Source organism: Vigna unguiculata, chromosome 11, assembly GCF_037176805.1.
Source record: "Vigna unguiculata cultivar grain cowpea cultivar isolate G323 ecotype 2 chromosome 11, ASM3717680v1, whole genome shotgun sequence".
Lineage (NCBI taxonomy): Eukaryota > Viridiplantae > Streptophyta > Magnoliopsida > Fabales > Fabaceae > Vigna > Vigna unguiculata.
This window is the reverse complement of record NC_140802.1, coordinates 14,520,305-14,538,302: the sequence shown is the minus strand read 5'-3', so window position 1 is coordinate 14,538,302 and position 17,998 is coordinate 14,520,305. Positions and strand designations below refer to the sequence as shown.

Sequence of the window (17,998 nt, the reverse complement as noted above, 5' to 3'; positions counted from 1 at the left end):
TCCTTAAAATGAAGGCCTACGCGATTATGCAAGGTTTCATCTCATCTTGACTTAAAGATATAGGTTTTATAGAGTCTGCTTCATGACATGCAATAAAATACAGTTATATATAGAAGGATGAACACAAAAAGATACATGATTTATAGACAAATAATATCGTATCATAAGGATAATATTTATTCATATTGGGACATGGACATAGTCTTCATTAATGGCACGCTCAAGTGCATCGCGTCTTTAAACCACGTGTAACTGGTTGTTTGCCTTCAAAAATAATCAAGTCCACTATTTAGATCAGAAAATAAAAAATCTAATATATGACCAATAAAAGACAAGAAATCAATTATCAGTAACAAAGTAGAAAAGTAACTTGATTTGAGCAAACATATTTTGTTTGAGAGCCTCTAACATATTGGTCAACCTTCAATTTGACCCTTCAAAGTAGCAACAATTTTCATGTAAAGGATGAAAGTAAATAATAAAAATATAAACAAACTAACTCTCCTACAAACTTAGTCAAAACTAATCAACATATTTCTAGGAATTTAAATTAAACAGCTATAGATGCAAACATTCAACACTCCTAATTACCTTATTAGTAACAAACAAAAACTTTTTCTCTTGTTCTCAAACTTTCCTGTGAGGAGTACCTTCATTAAGATTTCAACCCACTGTTAAAATGAAACTACTCCTTCTTGCTGTACTTGTATAACAAAATAATGATTGGCATTAAAGTGTTTAGTCTTTGAATTATAAACTTGCTACATGATTATCTATAAACAACTTGGTTATATTAAGTTTTGTACTTTTGTAAAAAAATAAAATAAATTGTCATGTCAATACTATAAAGCAAAGAAAATCTACAAGAATATACAAAACAAAAGCACACCATCAAGGGACATTGGCAACCAAGGCATAAAATTATTGCCATAAAAGATAGTGATGAATTAGAAGTTAAAAGAAAAAAATAAAAGAAATATCAATATCAAAACTTGTGCCCTGAAGCATTAGCAATTAATATTATGGTTAGAATCCTAAGTCATGGATAATGGATAACAACAAAAATATACCTATCACTCTTCTTGACTTTGGATCCCCTCATGCCATCACGAATGATTTCATCTTCTCAAGTGCATCCCAAAGTGGAATTGGATCATTCTAATTAATATCTGGATTATGAAACTACACAAAATATTCTGGCTGAAATTCAATCTACTATAATCAATAAAGAAGCTAAAAAAAATACAAACAATTAAACATGGAAATATGGGTACTAAACAAAAAAAATAGAAATTTGGCTCACAAAACTTCTTCCAGAGAAATGTTTCAAGCTTTTGGGATATGCTTAGTGAGCATTTGATAATCTTAGTGAGCATTAGAATTGAAACTGCACATAAAATAGACACCTAATAAATGTTTTAGCGGTATGAACAAATAATTGAAAATGCAATAGATTTAGAACCTCACTCTCATTTCAATACCTATCAAGTACAAACGATTATGTGTTTTATGTCATTATCAGTCATAATGAAAACAATTTGAAAATATGAAAGTTCCAACAGTACTACCAAATGTCATATATATGCTTTATCGTAAGTATTATTTGTGATACAGTAAATTCTTCCACTCGAGGAGCACAAATATCTTCATATTTTCCTAAAAGGCCATGATAAAAAAAACATGACAAGCAATTATCAAACTACAAAAGGTTTAATAAATTGACAACACTAAAATATTAGCAATAAAGAAAAGGTTACATGACGTACTGTTGAGAGGAGTAGCTGAATATCCGCTTTTATGTCAGATGACCACAATCTTATATTTCTCTCTTGTTTTTGTCTTTGTGTCTATCCCTTCCATGGAAAAAACAGAACAATCCATATGTGTTATAAGATAAAAGAAATAGAAATAAAGTAAAGATATTAGTATGAGCCAAAGTCACATGTTTTACAAAGTAGAAAATTTCACTTGCTTTAGAACATAAGAAGACATGTTAATTTTAATATGAAATTGCAACCTAGTTAAACTTTTACTCATTTAATCACAACTATTGGGTATAAACAGACACAAATAAACCAACAATTAAAAATGCTAACTACAAGTACAACAAAATTATATTTAACTTCTACTATTTAAAAAGTCATATGACATATATTTTAAAAAATATATATGAAAAAGTTTAAATGACACAAATAAGCAAATAATTAAAAAATAACTACAAGTACAAAAAAGTCTTTAACTTTTACTATTAAAAAAAATCATATGACATAATATTTAAAAAATATATATCAAAAGTTTAAATGCGTATAAATTTTAGATATAAACCAAAAGACATACAAATTTAAATTGAAATGTTAAAGAATCCAAAGACATTTCAAAAGAAAGAGTACAAAAAACATCTAAATGTTCCCTATTCCTAGATGTTTGACATAAATCTCACCTATTATTTTTCTTCTAACTAACCTTGCTAACCTAAAAAAACAACTACAAACATAGATGAATAGCAAATAGAAAAATAAAAGTCATTTATCAACTAATATTTACATTGTTTTTTGTTTGAAGGAAAGAAATAACACTAAAATATAAGCCAAAATATACTTTCAATAAGAGAATCACTAAAGATCATAAAAAAAACATTCCCCTATACAACTAACTACCTTACATCTTTGCAAACATATGAAGCATGAAACAAAACAATCAAACCTGGTAGAAGAGTGTATGATGTAATTGAATAATATCTTGATTAATAGCTTCACAAACTATCCACGCAATAATGTCTCTCTTGGAGGATATCATGTCCTATTCGTAAGATATTATATTAGGCATTATCATAATCACATTATCATCAAACTTTCATGCTAAATTTTGTAAGTATAATGTGAAATACCAATCTAGGAACAATGTCCAACAAAACTACAAAACTTTCTAAAACATCAAAATAAAAAAAATTTACAAACCATATTTAAAAATCATGCTCAAGAGAATAGATTAATCTAGTGTCCATCCCAAATACAACTTGAAAAAACATAAAGAACCATGAAACATAACAATATACCAAACAACGAAAAATACACTAACAACACAACTAACTACCAGTAAAATAACTTTAAAACCCAAATGCCTCCCAAAATATTAAATGAGTACAAATTCTAGATAAATAAACCAAAAGACGTACAAATCTAAATTGAAATCTTAAAGAATTCAAAGACATTTCAGAATAAAGAGTACACAAAAACATATAAATGTTCCCCACCTAGAGGTTTGACATAAATTTCACCTATTATTTTGCTTATAACTAACCTTGCTAACATGAAAAAACAACTACAAACACAAATTAATAGCAAATAGAAAAATAAAAGTCATTTATCAATTAATATTTACAATTTTTTTTGTCTAATAAGGAAAAAAATAACACTAAAATATAAGGCAAAATATATATTCAATAGGAGAATAACTAAAGATCATAAACAACTTCTTTCCCCTAAACAACTAACTACCTTACATTTTGGCAAACATATCAAACATAAAACAAAACAATCAAACATGTTAGAAGATTACACTATCTAGACGATAATGTCTCTCTTGGAGGACATCATGTCCTATTCGTAAGATATTATATTAGGCATAGACATATAAACGTAAATCTCTTATCATTATCACATTATCATCAAACTTTCATACTATATTTTCAAAGCATAAAAATAATGTCTCATGTGAAACATCAATCTAGAAACAATGTCTAACAAAACTGCAAAACTTTCTAAAACATAAAAAAAATTACAAACCATATTTACAAATCATGCTCAAGAGATTAGATTGATCCAGTTTCCATCCCAACTAAAACTTGAAAAAATATAAAGAACCATGAAATATAACAATATACAAAGAATGAAAAATACACTAATAACACAACTAACTACTAGTAAAATAACTTTAAAACTCAAATAGCTCCCAAAAGTTTAAATGCATACAAATCTCAACTCTTATTTTCTCTAAATTTTTCTCATAGGTAACCTTATAACATGAAAAAACAAATACAAACAGAAATCAATAGAAATGAATAGAAAATAGAAAATAAAAGTCATTTATAAAGTACACAACAATAATCTATAACTGAATTAACAATAATATTTACTGTATTTTTGTCTGTTAAGGAAAGAAATAACGCTAAAATATAACCCAAAATATACACTCAATATGAGAATTAATAAAGATCATAAACAAATTCTTCACCCTTGACAACTAACTACATCACATTTTTGCAAACATATGAAACATAAATCCGAACAATCAAACCTGTTAGAAGAGTCCATTAGGTAATTGATTAGTTCTACAATCTCCATCAACAAAATTATGCTTTTATAAGACAACAATAAGGAGATAAAATAAGAATTTAAGTATCTCGGTGAGATAGGAAATAACACTAAAAAGAAACAAAATAAAACCCTCTTAATAAGTAAATAGAGAACAATAAAACACTAACACACAAAAAAGATTTAAACTTCACTACAACAAGAAGGAAATAACACAAAAAGCAACCAAAACAACATTGTTAAAAAAGAAACAAAAGAACAAAAACACATAACACACAAATAAACTCATAAGCCTTGACAACACAATACACAACCCATAAACATGTACATATTTATTTCGCAAAGCAAAAAAAGATAAGAATAATACTAGAAAACCTAGCAGAAGAAACTCAAAAGATGGAGAGAATATTTATGGGACTTAGAGATGACAACATTGACATCCCAAAGAACACAAATCCTAGTTGTTGAAAAAAAAACTTTCAGAAAGAAAATAGAGAAAAAATTAAGAAAAAAAACTGTATTAAATGTGTACAAAGGAAAACAAAGGACTTGTATGACAAAAATATACAATGAACCGATGAAACTAGTTGAAAAGAAAAATAGAACCCAAACAATACAAAATTCATAGATCTAAAAACGAAAAAGAAAATAATAGAGACAAACACAAAAATTTGTATGATGCAAATATACAAAGAAACCCAAAAAAAACATGAAGTTGTTAGATTTCGAAAAGAAGAACCTAACCTTCAACCTTAATGGAAAATAAGAAGAAGAACACCAACAAAAATAAGAAGAATAACACCAAAAACAAAATGGGTTGAGAAAAGCCTACCCTGAACCTTATGTGGAACGAATAAGAAGCCGAACACCAACAAAAATAAGAAATAAGGAGAAGAACACGAAAAACAAATATGGGTTCAAAAAGACCTAACTTGAACTGGGACAAATAAGAAGTAGAAGATATGAAGAAGAAGAGGAGGGAGTGGGAAACTAAGTTGGGCACATCCATCAATCATTTTCTTCCTGTCCATTGAGTACAGTGATATCAAACTCAAACGGGGAAGGGGAAAAAGCACCAAACATTAAAATACAAAGATACCATCGACAAATAATGGCATCAGAAACATGAAGGTGAGGATTAAATGGTCCATTGGCTGGGAAACATGGAGAATGACAGAAAAGCCACACTTGAGAACAAGTGTCACAATATTAGAATGGGTATTAAAGGAAAACGAAAATTGGAAATGACTTAAAAACCAATTATTTGGACAATTATCAAAATTTTAAGAAGGGGTAGTTAGGTATATTCATTGGTAGTTGTTTTTCTTATATTGTTATAAAAAATAAAACATTGAAATTTATAAAAGATGGTAGTTAAAATATGACATTTCAAAAAATGACAATTAAAAACGTCATAATTTATTTGCAAATTGTGGCAATTTTCCTATTGTCATATTATACCATAAAAACGGTGGTTTTGAATAACCACCATATTAAAATTGCCATAATTTATAAGATTTTTTGTGGTGTTTTTACTTAAGTACGTTTTATCAATGATTGTTTTCCGCTAAAAGTGTACGTTTTATAACTTTTCATAACATCCCAAATCGGGGTGTTACATTTTGGATTCAAAACTGGGTTTTCAAAAAAAAATTGGGATTGTGGAGAGTGAGCTCGTCTAGTAGATGTTGTGTGACTTTGAGTGATGTTAATGTTGATAGTAAATTATTGTTGTTGTTGTTGTTATTGTTGTATTATATGTAAGATAAATGTCATAGTCTCTTTGGTTTGGAGTGTTTGTTTGGAACTTTGAAGTTGTTAACTGAAGAAGAAAATGAGTTGATGATCAATCATTGTAATTGAATTACAAGTGCAAAATTTTCATTGTTGTAATAAATTTGGAAGTTATGAAATTTTTGGGTTGGGTCTCTTAAGGTTCTGGAATCCAAGTATTACATTGATTAGATGTTGGGTAAGTTTGGTTTTATATTTTGAATGTTTGCATGGGATGAAAATGGGTTCTGGTGTGCTTTAACACCTAGTCCATAACATGTTTTTCTTATGTCTGAAAGGTGTGATCTTCGTGTGGAGGTCTATAGTTGGAAATATGTGTCACGTAGAGTTGTTTTTGTGGTTTTTTTCTTTGGTTCGACTTGTTCTCTTTGTTTAGTGATAATTACCTGGTATGTAAGATACGATTGGTGATGTTGGTGTGATGCATGCTTGGGTGAGATGTTATGTTTAGTGAATACTATGGTGATGAAACATGTTATACTTGATTGTATATGTGATGTATAATATGAATTCTCTCATATTTGTAAAACTAGGTTGTACTTTTACTTAGAGGACTTTGGTGAGTCGAGTAAAAGGGGTTACACTTTTTACACATAGGACATTGGTGAGTTGGGTAAAAGGAGGTTTTTTTCTACTGTAAGACTTTGGTCTAAGATTAGTAACGGTGCTCTTGCCGGGTTTTGGTAAGCAGGCAAGGGTTGTTACTTGTAAGTCTTAGGGAAAGCAATTCTCTTGCTGGGTTTTGGTGAGTAGGCCAGGGTTATTGCTTGTGAGTCTTAGGGACAACAATGCTCTTGCTAGGTTTTGGTGAGCAGGTAAGGGTTGTTACTTGTTCTCTTTAAGAGGCATTGGTGCGCAAGGGGAGAAATCCTTTCCAAGAAGCATTAGTGTGTAGGAAAGGGAACTGATTGGTTATGAGAGAATGATATACTATGTGATGTGATTTAATAATGGTAATGTAAATTGGGTGAATTAGGTCTTATGATATGGTCATGAGGTATAATATACATGTGTCTACATATGTGATTGCACATTATAAATACTCTAATAACTATAAAGCAGTGATTGTTCTTTTCCCTAAAAATTAAAAATTAGATGTTAGAAACAGGTATAGAGAAATACCTCAAATATAAAGCAATGTGGAATAAAAACTCAATGACTAATAAAAAAAGGTCATGGTCCAAGCAAGTCATGCTACCCCAGTTCATGGGGGGGGGGGGGGGGGGTTGTTTCAATAACGTTTTAACCCTCCACTATTGAGAGATACAAGTAATCCTTGCCCTACGAAACAAAACTCATTAAAACATATCAAAGCGTATTTAATTTGTTTTATTTTAATTATAAAATCCCAAATTAAAAAGTTCTTAAATTTATAAAATGCTACCTATGTACTCTAAAAAATTGTTAAATATAGTTTATTTTGATATAAAATAATTTAGAATAAAACCTCAATGAAAAATGCAGAAAGTTGATTGTCCATGCAAGTGAGGTGTCCCAAGTCATTGTGGAGTGTGGTTGCAGCAACTTGTTATCCCTCTACTATTGGGAGGTAGAGGTAATCGTTGCTCTGTGAAACCAGCCTCACGCAGTTCCTCTTGTCTAAGAGAGATGAAACCTTTGCCTTCGCACAAGTCCCATCACCCAACTCCCAATTTGGAATGGGCAAGCCAACTTTCAGCATCCACAACTCCAACCAGGGAGCCACAAAGTTGTTCCATCACCTTCATGCCCCCACTTGGGTTACAAGCTCTTGTTACTTAGCTCGGCGAGAACACAACCTTGTCATCCATTATATAAAGTCTCCTTTCTTTCACATACTACACAATGTGGGACTTTTACATTACATAACATAAATGGTAAAGTGTACCAACCATGATACCAAAATGTGGTTCCAGTGCAGTAACACACATTAATAACTTCATATCTTGTTACATTTCTTAATAAACCTATGTTACTGTCATTTTTTCTTTCTTTTCCTCTTGTTTCATACCATCATGTCTCTAAGAAATTGTCATTTTCGTTTATGTTCTACTTTAATGTAGATGGAAATATTTTCCAAAAATAGAATTCTAAAAGATGAAATTTTGAACCAAATATGTGTGTGGGGGGGTTTAATTTACAATTGATCAAGGATATTCTATGTCTACAAATTATTTTGACTTTTTTGATAATTATTTTAAGCAAAAGTAAAAGTACAAGAGGTAAAATATAACCTACTTTGCTTGTTGATAAAGAACATAAATAATTCAAAAGCCTCTATTTGTTTATTTTATCTTTCTAAAACTTATGTCCATTGTGTGCTTGGTCTTGTGAAAAATATGGTTGTGATCATTTTAACTATTTACTAATTTAGGTTGTAGTGTCAGGTAACCCATAAAATATGGTATGATTTTAATTCTTATTTTGCATCTTTCTTCATAGGTACAACACTACAAATTCCTTAATAGATAAAGAATGAATAGAAAAGAAAAAGAAAATTTGTGAACATGTGCATATAAGCATTAATACCAAGGTTCAAGGGCTATAAAATGTAAAAAGACGTGATAGTCCAACAAGTGAGGTTGACCAAGTTATTGTGGAAGGTGGATACAACAGCCTGTACATCACTCAACTCTCAACTTGGAGTGGGCAAGCTTGTTTTCAGCATCCACATTTCCAACTAGGACAGCCACAAAGTTTTTCCTTCACTTTCATTCATGCCCCTACCTGGGTTACAAGCTCTTGTTACTTAGCTCGGCTGACTCATAGCCTTCTCAGTCCCTTTATAAAGTTTCTTTCCTTTCACATTCTTCACAATGTGGGACTTTTTTTATTATATTACCTAAATTGTTAAGGGTAACCCTTTACAAATATGTGGTTCCAATAAAATAACATACATTAAACATTACTACCTAATTGGCTTATACTATCCGCGTAATGTAGGATACACCCCCTTGCAGTATGCATTCCTTTTATCGCAACAAAATCCAATCCTTTTTCATTACCCAAAAATGAAAATGAGAGGCATTCCTTGTCACATTTAAATTGACATAATTTCTTATCCCATTTCTTATCACTAATAACAAGTACATAGAACTAAAGCTATTTCTCTAACTTCGACCAAGCTTAATTCAATCATGCATGTTTCATGTATTTTGACTGCATTTATTTCATGTTTTAAAGAAAAGGATGAGCCCTTTTTCTAATGATTCAATATTGTGTAATACATTCACTTCAATAATCTATTAAAAATTGATTATTTAGGATACAAACTGAACCCGTTTAATCCAAGCAATATAATCTTCTTCGTTGGTTTCTTTCAAATTTTTCTATAGTAGATGTTAACTCAAAAATACTGATTCCAACATATCAAAACACATTTCATTAGTTTTCCTTTAATTATTACATCCCAAATTTAAAATTTTGTTAAATCTATAAAATGATACCTTTGTATTCTAAAACAATCAATGTATAGAACGTCTAGGGATATAGGTAACTATATCGCATTAAAAGAATTTTAAGAAAATAATATTTTAGTTAGATTAATAAAGTTTGTTAGTCCTTAAATATAAAAATGAAGTTTAACATAGTATTTGTATTTTATAAACAAGGAATAATAGCGTAGAAAAAAGTAATGGATGCACCTAAGCATCGTTGTAGAGGTTATATGGATAGTATTGATATATGTTACATTAAGGGAATAAAGTTTAACAACTTTAGAAGTAAAAAATAGTTGTTAGAAAGAGGTATTAAGTAATACCTCAAATATAAAGCATTGTGGAGTAAAAACTCAAAGGAAAGTGAAAAAAAGGACACGGTCCAAGCAAGTCACGCTACCCAGGTTTGTAGAGGGTGGTTGCAACAACTTTTTATCCCTCCACTATTAGGAGGTAGAAGTAATCGTTGCTCTATGAAACCAATACTCATTCAAACATATCAAAACATATTTCATTTGTTTCCTTTTAATTATAACATCCCAAATTTAAAAAGTTGTTAAATCTATAAAATGATACCTATATACTCCAAAAAATTTTATAGAACGTACATGGATATAACTAACTACAACACGTTAAAGGAATTTTAAGAAAATAATATTTTTGTTAGAAAAATATAGTTTGTTAGTATTGAAATGTAGTTTGTTTTAATATAAAACAATTTAGAATAAAACCTCCATGAAAAATGCAAAAAGTTCATGGTCCATGCAAGTGAGGTGTCCCAAGTCATTGTGGAGTGTGGTTGCAGCAACTTGTTATCCCTCTACTATTGGGAGGTAGAGGTAATCGTTGCTCTATGAATCCAGCCTCACGCAGTTCCCTCTTGTCTAAGAGAGATGAAACCTTTGCCTTCGCACAAGTCCCATCACCCAACTCCCAATTTGGAATGGGCAAGCCAACTTTCAGCATCCACAACTCCAACCAGGGAGCCACAAAGTTGTTCCATCACCTTCATGCCCCCACTTGGGTTACAAGCTCTTGTTACTTAGCTCGGCGAGAACACAACCTTGTCATCCATTATATAAAGTCTCCTTTCTTTCACATACTACACAATGTGGGACTTTTACATTACATAACATAAATGGTAAAGTGTACCAACCATGATACCAAAATGTGGTTCCAGTGCAGTAACACACATTAATAACTTCATATCTTGTTACATTTCTTAATAAACCTATGTTACTGTCATTTTTTCTTTCTTTTCCTCTTGTTTCATACCATCATGTCTCTAAGAAATTGTCATTTTCGTTTATGTTCTACTTTAATGTAGATGGAAATATTTTCCAAAAATAGAATTCTAAAAGATGAAATTTTGAACCAAATATGTGTGTGGGGGGGTTTAATTTACAATTGATCAAGGATATTCTATGTCTACAAATTATTTTGACTTTTTTGATAATTATTTTAAGCAAAAGTAAAAGTACAAGAGGTAAAATATAACCTACTTTGCTTGTTGATAAAGAACATAAATAATTCAAAAGCCTCTATTTGTTTATTTTATCTTTCTAAAACTTATGTCCATTGTGTGCTTGGTCTTGTGAAAAATATGGTTGTGATCATTTTAACTATTTACTAATTTAGGTTGTAGTGTCAGGTAACCCATAAAATATGGTATGATTTTAATTCTTATTTTGCATCTTTCTTCATAGGTACAACACTACAAATTCCTTAATAGATAAAGAATGAACAGAAAAGAAAAAGAAAAGTTGTGAACATGTGCATATAAGCATTAATACCAAGGTTCAAGGGCTATAAAATGTAAAAAGACGTGATAGTCCAACAAGTGAGGTTGACCAAGTTATTGTGGAAGGTGGATACAACAGCCTGTACATCACTCAACTCTCAACTTGGAGTGGGCAAGCTTGTTTTCAGCATCCACATTTCCAACTAGGGCAGCCACAAAGTTTTTCCTTCACTTTCATTCATGCCCCTACCTGGGTTACAAGCTCTTGTTACTTAGCTCGGCTGACTCATAGCCTTCTCAGTCCCTTTATAAAGTTTCTTTCCTTTCACATTCTTCACAATGTGGGACTTTTTTTATTATATTACCTAAATTGTTAAAGGTAACCCTTTACAAATATGTGGTTCCAATAAAATAACATAGATTAAACATTACTACCTAATTGGCTTATATTATCCGCGTAATGTAGGATACACCCCCTTGCAGTATGCATTCCTTTTATCGCAACAAAATCCAATCCTTTTTCATTACCCAAAAATGAAAATGAGAGGCATTCCTTGTCACATTTAAATTGACATAATTTCTTATCCCATTTCTTATCACTAATAACAAGTACATAGAACTAAAGCTATTTCTCTAACTTCGACCAAGCTTAATTCAATCATGCATGTTTCATGTATTTTGACTGCATTTATTTCATGTTTTAAAGAAAAGGATGAGCCCTTTTTCTAATGATTCAATATTGTGTAATACATTCGCTTCAATAATCTATTAAAAATTGATTATTTAGGATACAAACTGAACCCGTTTAATCCAAGCAATATAATCTTCTTCGTTGGTTTCTTTCAAATTTTTCTATAGTGGATGTTAACTCAAAAATACTGATTCCAACATATCAAAACACATTTCATTAGTTTTCCTTTAATTATTACATCCCAAATTTAAAATTTTGTTAAATCTATAAAATGATACCTTTGTATTCTAAAACAATCAATGTATAGAACGTCTAGGGATATAGGTAACTATATCGCATTAAAAGAATTTTAAGAAAATAATATTTTAGTTAGATTAATAAAGTTTGTTAGTCCTTAAATATAAAAATGAAGTTTAACATAGTATTTGTATTTTATAAACAAGGAATAATAGCGTAGAAAAAAGTAATGGATGCACCTAAGCATCGTTGTAGAGGTTATATGGATAGTATTGATATATGTTACATTAAGGGAATAAAGTTTAACAACTTTAGAAGTAAAACATAGTTGTTAGAAAGAGGTATTAAGTAATACCTCAAATATAAAGCATTGTGGAGTAAAAACTCAAAGGAAAGTGATTCAAAAAGTTGATGGTCCATGCAAGTGAGGTGTCCCAAGTCATTGTGGAGTGTGGTTGCAGCAACTTGTTATCCCTCTACTATTGGGAGGTAGAGGTAATCGTTGCTCTGTGAAACCAGCCTCACGCAGTTCCCTCTTGTCTAAGAGAGATGAAACCTTTGCCTTCGCACAAGTCCCATCACCCAACTCCCAATTTGGAATGGGCAAGCCAACTTTCAGCATCCACAACTCCAACCAGGGAGCCACAAAGTTGTTCCATCACCTTCATGCCCCCACTTGGGTTACAAGCTCTTGTTACTTAGCTCGGCGAGAACACAACCTTGTCATCCATTATATAAAGTCTCCTTTCTTTCACATACTACACAATGTGGGACTTTTACATTACATAACATAAATGGTAAAGTGTACCAACCATGATACCAAAATGTGGTTCCAGTGCAGTAACACACATTAATAACTTCATATCTTGTTACATTTCTTAATAAACCTATGTTACTGTCATTTTTTCTTTCTTTTCCTCTTGTTTCATACCATCATGTCTCTAAGAAATTGTCATTTTCGTTTATGTTCTACTTTAATGTAGATGGAAATATTTTCCAAAAATAGAATTCTAAAAGATGAAATTTTGAACCAAATATGTGTGTGGGGGGGTTTAATTTACAATTGATCAAGGATATTCTATGTCTACAAATTATTTTGACTTTTTTGATAATTATTTTAAGCAAAAGTAAAAGTACAAGAGGTAAAATATAACCTACTTTGCTTGTTGATAAAGAACATAAATAATTCAAAAGCCTCTATTTGTTTATTTTATCTTTCTAAAACTTATGTCCATTGTGTGCTTGGTCTTGTGAAAAATATGGTTGTGATCATTTTAACTATTTACTAATTTAGGTTGTAGTGTCAGGTAACCCATAAAATATGGTATGATTTTAATTCTTATTTTGCATCTTTCTTCATAGGTACAACACTACAAATTCCTTAATAGATAAAGAATGAACAGAAAAGAAAAAGAAAAGTTGTGAACATGTGCATATAAGCATTAATACCAAGGTTCAAGGGCTATAAAATGTAAAAAGACGTGATAGTCCAACAAGTGAGGTTGACCAAGTTATTGTGGAAGGTGGATACAACAGCCTGTACATCACTCAACTCTCAACTTGGAGTGGGCAAGCTTGTTTTCAGCATCCACATTTCCAACTAGGACAGCCACAAAGTTTTTCCTTCACTTTCATTCATGCCCCTACCTGGGTTACAAGCTCTTGTTACTTAGCTCGGCTGACTCATAGCCTTCTCAGTCCCTTTATAAAGTTTCTTTCCTTTCACATTCTTCACAATGTGGGACTTTTTTTATTATATTACCTAAATTGTTAAGGGTAACCCTTTACAAATATGTGGTTCCAATAAAATAACATACATTAAACATTACTACCTAATTGGCTTATACTATCCGCGTAATGTAGGATACACCCCCTTGCAGTATGCATTCCTTTTATCGCAACAAAATCCAATCCTTTTTCATTACCCAAAAATGAAAATGAGAGGCATTCCTTGTCACATTTAAATTGACATAATTTCTTATCCCATTTCTTATCACTAATAACAAGTACATAGAACTAAAGCTATTTCTCTAACTTCGACCAAGCTTAATTCAATCATGCATGTTTCATGTATTTTGACTGCATTTATTTCATGTTTTAAAGAAAAGGATGAGCCCTTTTTCTAATGATTCAATATTGTGTAATACATTCACTTCAATAATCTATTAAAAATTGATTATTTAGGATACAAACTGAACCCGTTTAATCCAAGCAATATAATCTTCTTCGTTGGTTTCTTTCAAATTTTTCTATAGTAGATGTTAACTCAAAAATACTGATTCCAACATATCAAAACACATTTCATTAGTTTTCCTTTAATTATTACATCCCAAATTTAAAATTTTGTTAAATCTATAAAATGATACCTTTGTATTCTAAAACAATCAATGTATAGAACGTCTAGGGATATAGGTAACTATATCGCATTAAAAGAATTTTAAGAAAATAATATTTTAGTTAGATTAATAAAGTTTGTTAGTCCTTAAATATAAAAATGAAGTTTAACATAGTATTTGTATTTTATAAACAAGGAATAATAGCGTAGAAAAAAGTAATGGATGCACCTAAGCATCGTTGTAGAGGTTATATGGATAGTATTGATATATGTTACATTAAGGGAATAAAGTTTAACAACTTCAGAAGTAAAAAATAGTTGTTAGAAAGAGGTATTAAGTAATACCTCAAATATAAAGCATTGTGGAGTAAAAACTCAAAGGAAAGTGAAAAAAAGGACACGGTCCAAGCAAGTCACGCTACCCAGGTTTGTAGAGGGTGGTTGCAACAACTTTTTATCCCTCCACTATTAGGAGGTAGAAGTAATCGTTGCTCTATGAAACCAATACTCATTCAAACATATCAAAACATATTTCATTTGTTTCCTTTTAATTATAACATCCCAAATTTAACAAGTTGTTAAATCTATAAAATGATACCTATATACTCCAAAAAATTTTATAGAACGTACATGGATATAACCAACTACAACACGTTAAAGGAATTTTAAGAAAATAATATTTTTGTTAGAAAAATATAGTTTGTTAGTATTGAAATGTAGTTTGTTTTAATATAAAACAATTTAGAATAAAACCTCAATGAAGAATGCAAAAAGTTGATGGTCCATGCAAGTGAGGTGTCCCAAGTCATTGTGGAGTGTGGTTGCAGCAACTTGTTATCCCTCTACTATTGGGAGGTAGAGGTAATCGTTGCTCTGTGAAACCAGCCTCACGCAGTTCCCTCTTGTCTAAGAGAGATGAAACCTTTGCCTTCGCACAAGTCCCATCACCCAACTCCCAATTTGGAATGGGCAAGCCAACTTTCAGCATCCACAACTCCAACCAGGGAGCCACAAAGTTGTTCCATCACCTTCATGCCCCCACTTGGGTTACAAGCTCTTGTTACTTAGCTCGGCGAGAACACAACCTTGTCATCGATTATATAAAGTCTCCTTTCTTTCACATACTACACAATGTGGGACTTTTACATTACATAACATAAATGGTAAAGTGTACCAACCATGATACCAAAATGTGGTTCCAGTGCAGTAACACACATTAATAACTTCATATCTTGTTACATTTCTTAATAAACCTATGTTACTGTCATTTTTTCTTTCTTTTCCTCTTGTTTCATACCATCATGTCTCTAAGAAATTGTCATTTTCGTTTATGTTCTACTTTAATGTAGATGGAAATATTTTCCAAAAATAGAATTCTAAAAGATGAAATTTTGAACCAAATATGTGTGTGGGGGGGTTTAATTTACAATTGATCAAGGATATTCTATGTCTACAAATTATTTTGACTTTTTTGATAATTATTTTAAGCAAAAGTAAAAGTACAAGAGGTAAAATATAACCTACTTTGCTTGTTGATAAAGAACATAAATAATTCAAAAGCCTCTATTTGTTTATTTTATCTTTCTAAAACTTATGTCCATTGTGTGCTTGGTCTTGTGAAAAATATGGTTGTGATCATTTTAACTATTTACTAATTTAGGTTGTAGTGTCAGGTAACCCATAAAATATGGTATGATTTTAATTCTTATTTTGCATCTTTCTTCATAGGTACAACACTACAAATTCCTTAATAGATAAAGAATGAATAGAAAAGAAAAAGAAAAGTTGTGAACATGTGCATATAAGCATTAATACCAAGGTTCAAGGGCTATAAAATGTAAAAAGACGTGATAGTCCAACAAGTGAGGTTGACCAAGTTATTGTGGAAGGTGGATACAACAGCCTGTACATCACTCAACTCTCAACTTGGAGTGGGCAAGCTTGTTTTCAGCATCCACATTTCCAACTAGGACAGCCACAAAGTTTTTCCTTCACTTTCATTCATGCCCCTACCTGGGTTACAAACTCTTGTTACTTAGCTCGGCTAACTCATAGCCTTCTCAGTCCCTTTATAAAGTTTCTTTCCTTTCACATTCTTCACAATGTGGGACTTTTTTTATTATATTACCTAAATTGTTAAGGGTAACCCTTTACAAATATGTGGTTCCAATAAAATAACATACATTAAACATTACTACCTAATTGGCTTATACTATCCGCGTAATGTAGGATACACCCCCTTGCAGTATGCATTCCTTTTATCGCAACAAAATCCAATCCTTTTTCATTACCCAAAAATGAAAATGAGAGGCATTCCTTGTCACATTTAAATTGACATAATTTCTTATCCCATTTCTTATCACTAATAACAAGTACATAGAACTAAAGCTATTTCTCTAACTTCGACCAAGCTTAATTCAATCATGCATGTTTCATGTATTTTGACTGCATTTATTTCATGTTTTAAAGAAAAGGATGAGCCCTTTTTCTAATGATTCAATATTGTGTAATACATTCACTTCAATAATCTATTAAAAATTGATTATTTAGGATACAAACTGAACCCGTTTAATCCAAGCAATATAATCTTTTTCGTTGGTTCCTTTCAAATTTTTCTATAATAGATGTTAACTCAAAAATACTGATTCCAACATATCAAAACACATTTCATTAGTTTTCCTTTAATTATTACATCCCAAATTTAAAATTTTGTTAAATCTATAAAATGATACCTTTGTATTCTAAAACAATCAATGTATAGAACGTCTAGGGATATAGGTAACTATATCGCATTAAAAGAATTTTAAGAAAATAATATTTTAGTTAGATTAATAAAGTTTGTTAGTCCTTAAATATAAAAATGAAGTTTAACATAGTATTTGTATTTTATAAACAAGGAATAATAGCGTAGAAAAAAGTAATGGATGCACCTAAGCATCGTTGTAGAGGTTATATGGATAGTATTGATATATGTTACATTAAGGGAATAAAGTTTAACAACTTCAGAAGTAAAAAATAGTTGTTAGAAAGAGGTATTAAGTAATACCTCAAATATAAAGCATTGTGGAGTAAAAACTCAAAGGAAAGTGAAAAAAAGGACACGGTCCAAGCAAGTCACGCTACCCAGGTTTGTAGAGGGTGGTTGCAACAACTTTTTATCCCTCCACTATTAGGAGGTAGAAGTAATCGTTGCTCTATGAAACCAATACTCATTCAAACATATCAAAACATATTTCATTTGTTTCCTTTTAATTATAACATCCCAAATTTAACAAGTTGTTAAATCTATAAAATGATACCTATATACTCCAAAAAATTTTATAGAACGTACATGGATATAACCAACTACAACACGTTAAAGGAATTTTAAGAAAATAATATTTTTGTTAGAAAAATATAGTTTGTTAGTATTGAAATGTAGTTTGTTTTAATATAAAACAATTTAGAATAAAACCTCAATGAAGAATGCAA

At 30.7% G+C, this 17,998-nt stretch overlaps 4 non-coding genes across 4 annotated transcripts; all 4 read right to left on the bottom strand.

Moving 5' to 3' along the window:
• Positions 1-7,571: 7,571 nt before the first annotated feature.
• On the bottom strand, positions 7,572-7,874 carry LOC146881546 (signal recognition particle RNA). Its single transcript, XR_014986840.1, has one exon.
• A 2,397-nt stretch (positions 7,875-10,271) lies between these two features.
• On the bottom strand, positions 10,272-10,575 carry LOC146881545 (signal recognition particle RNA). The gene has a single exon (XR_014986839.1).
• A 2,021-nt stretch (positions 10,576-12,596) lies between these two features.
• LOC146881544 (signal recognition particle RNA) lies at positions 12,597-12,900 on the bottom strand. The gene has a single exon (XR_014986723.1).
• A 2,397-nt stretch (positions 12,901-15,297) lies between these two features.
• On the bottom strand, positions 15,298-15,601 carry LOC146881543 (signal recognition particle RNA). The gene has a single exon (XR_014986712.1).
• Positions 15,602-17,998: the final 2,397 nt, after the last annotated feature.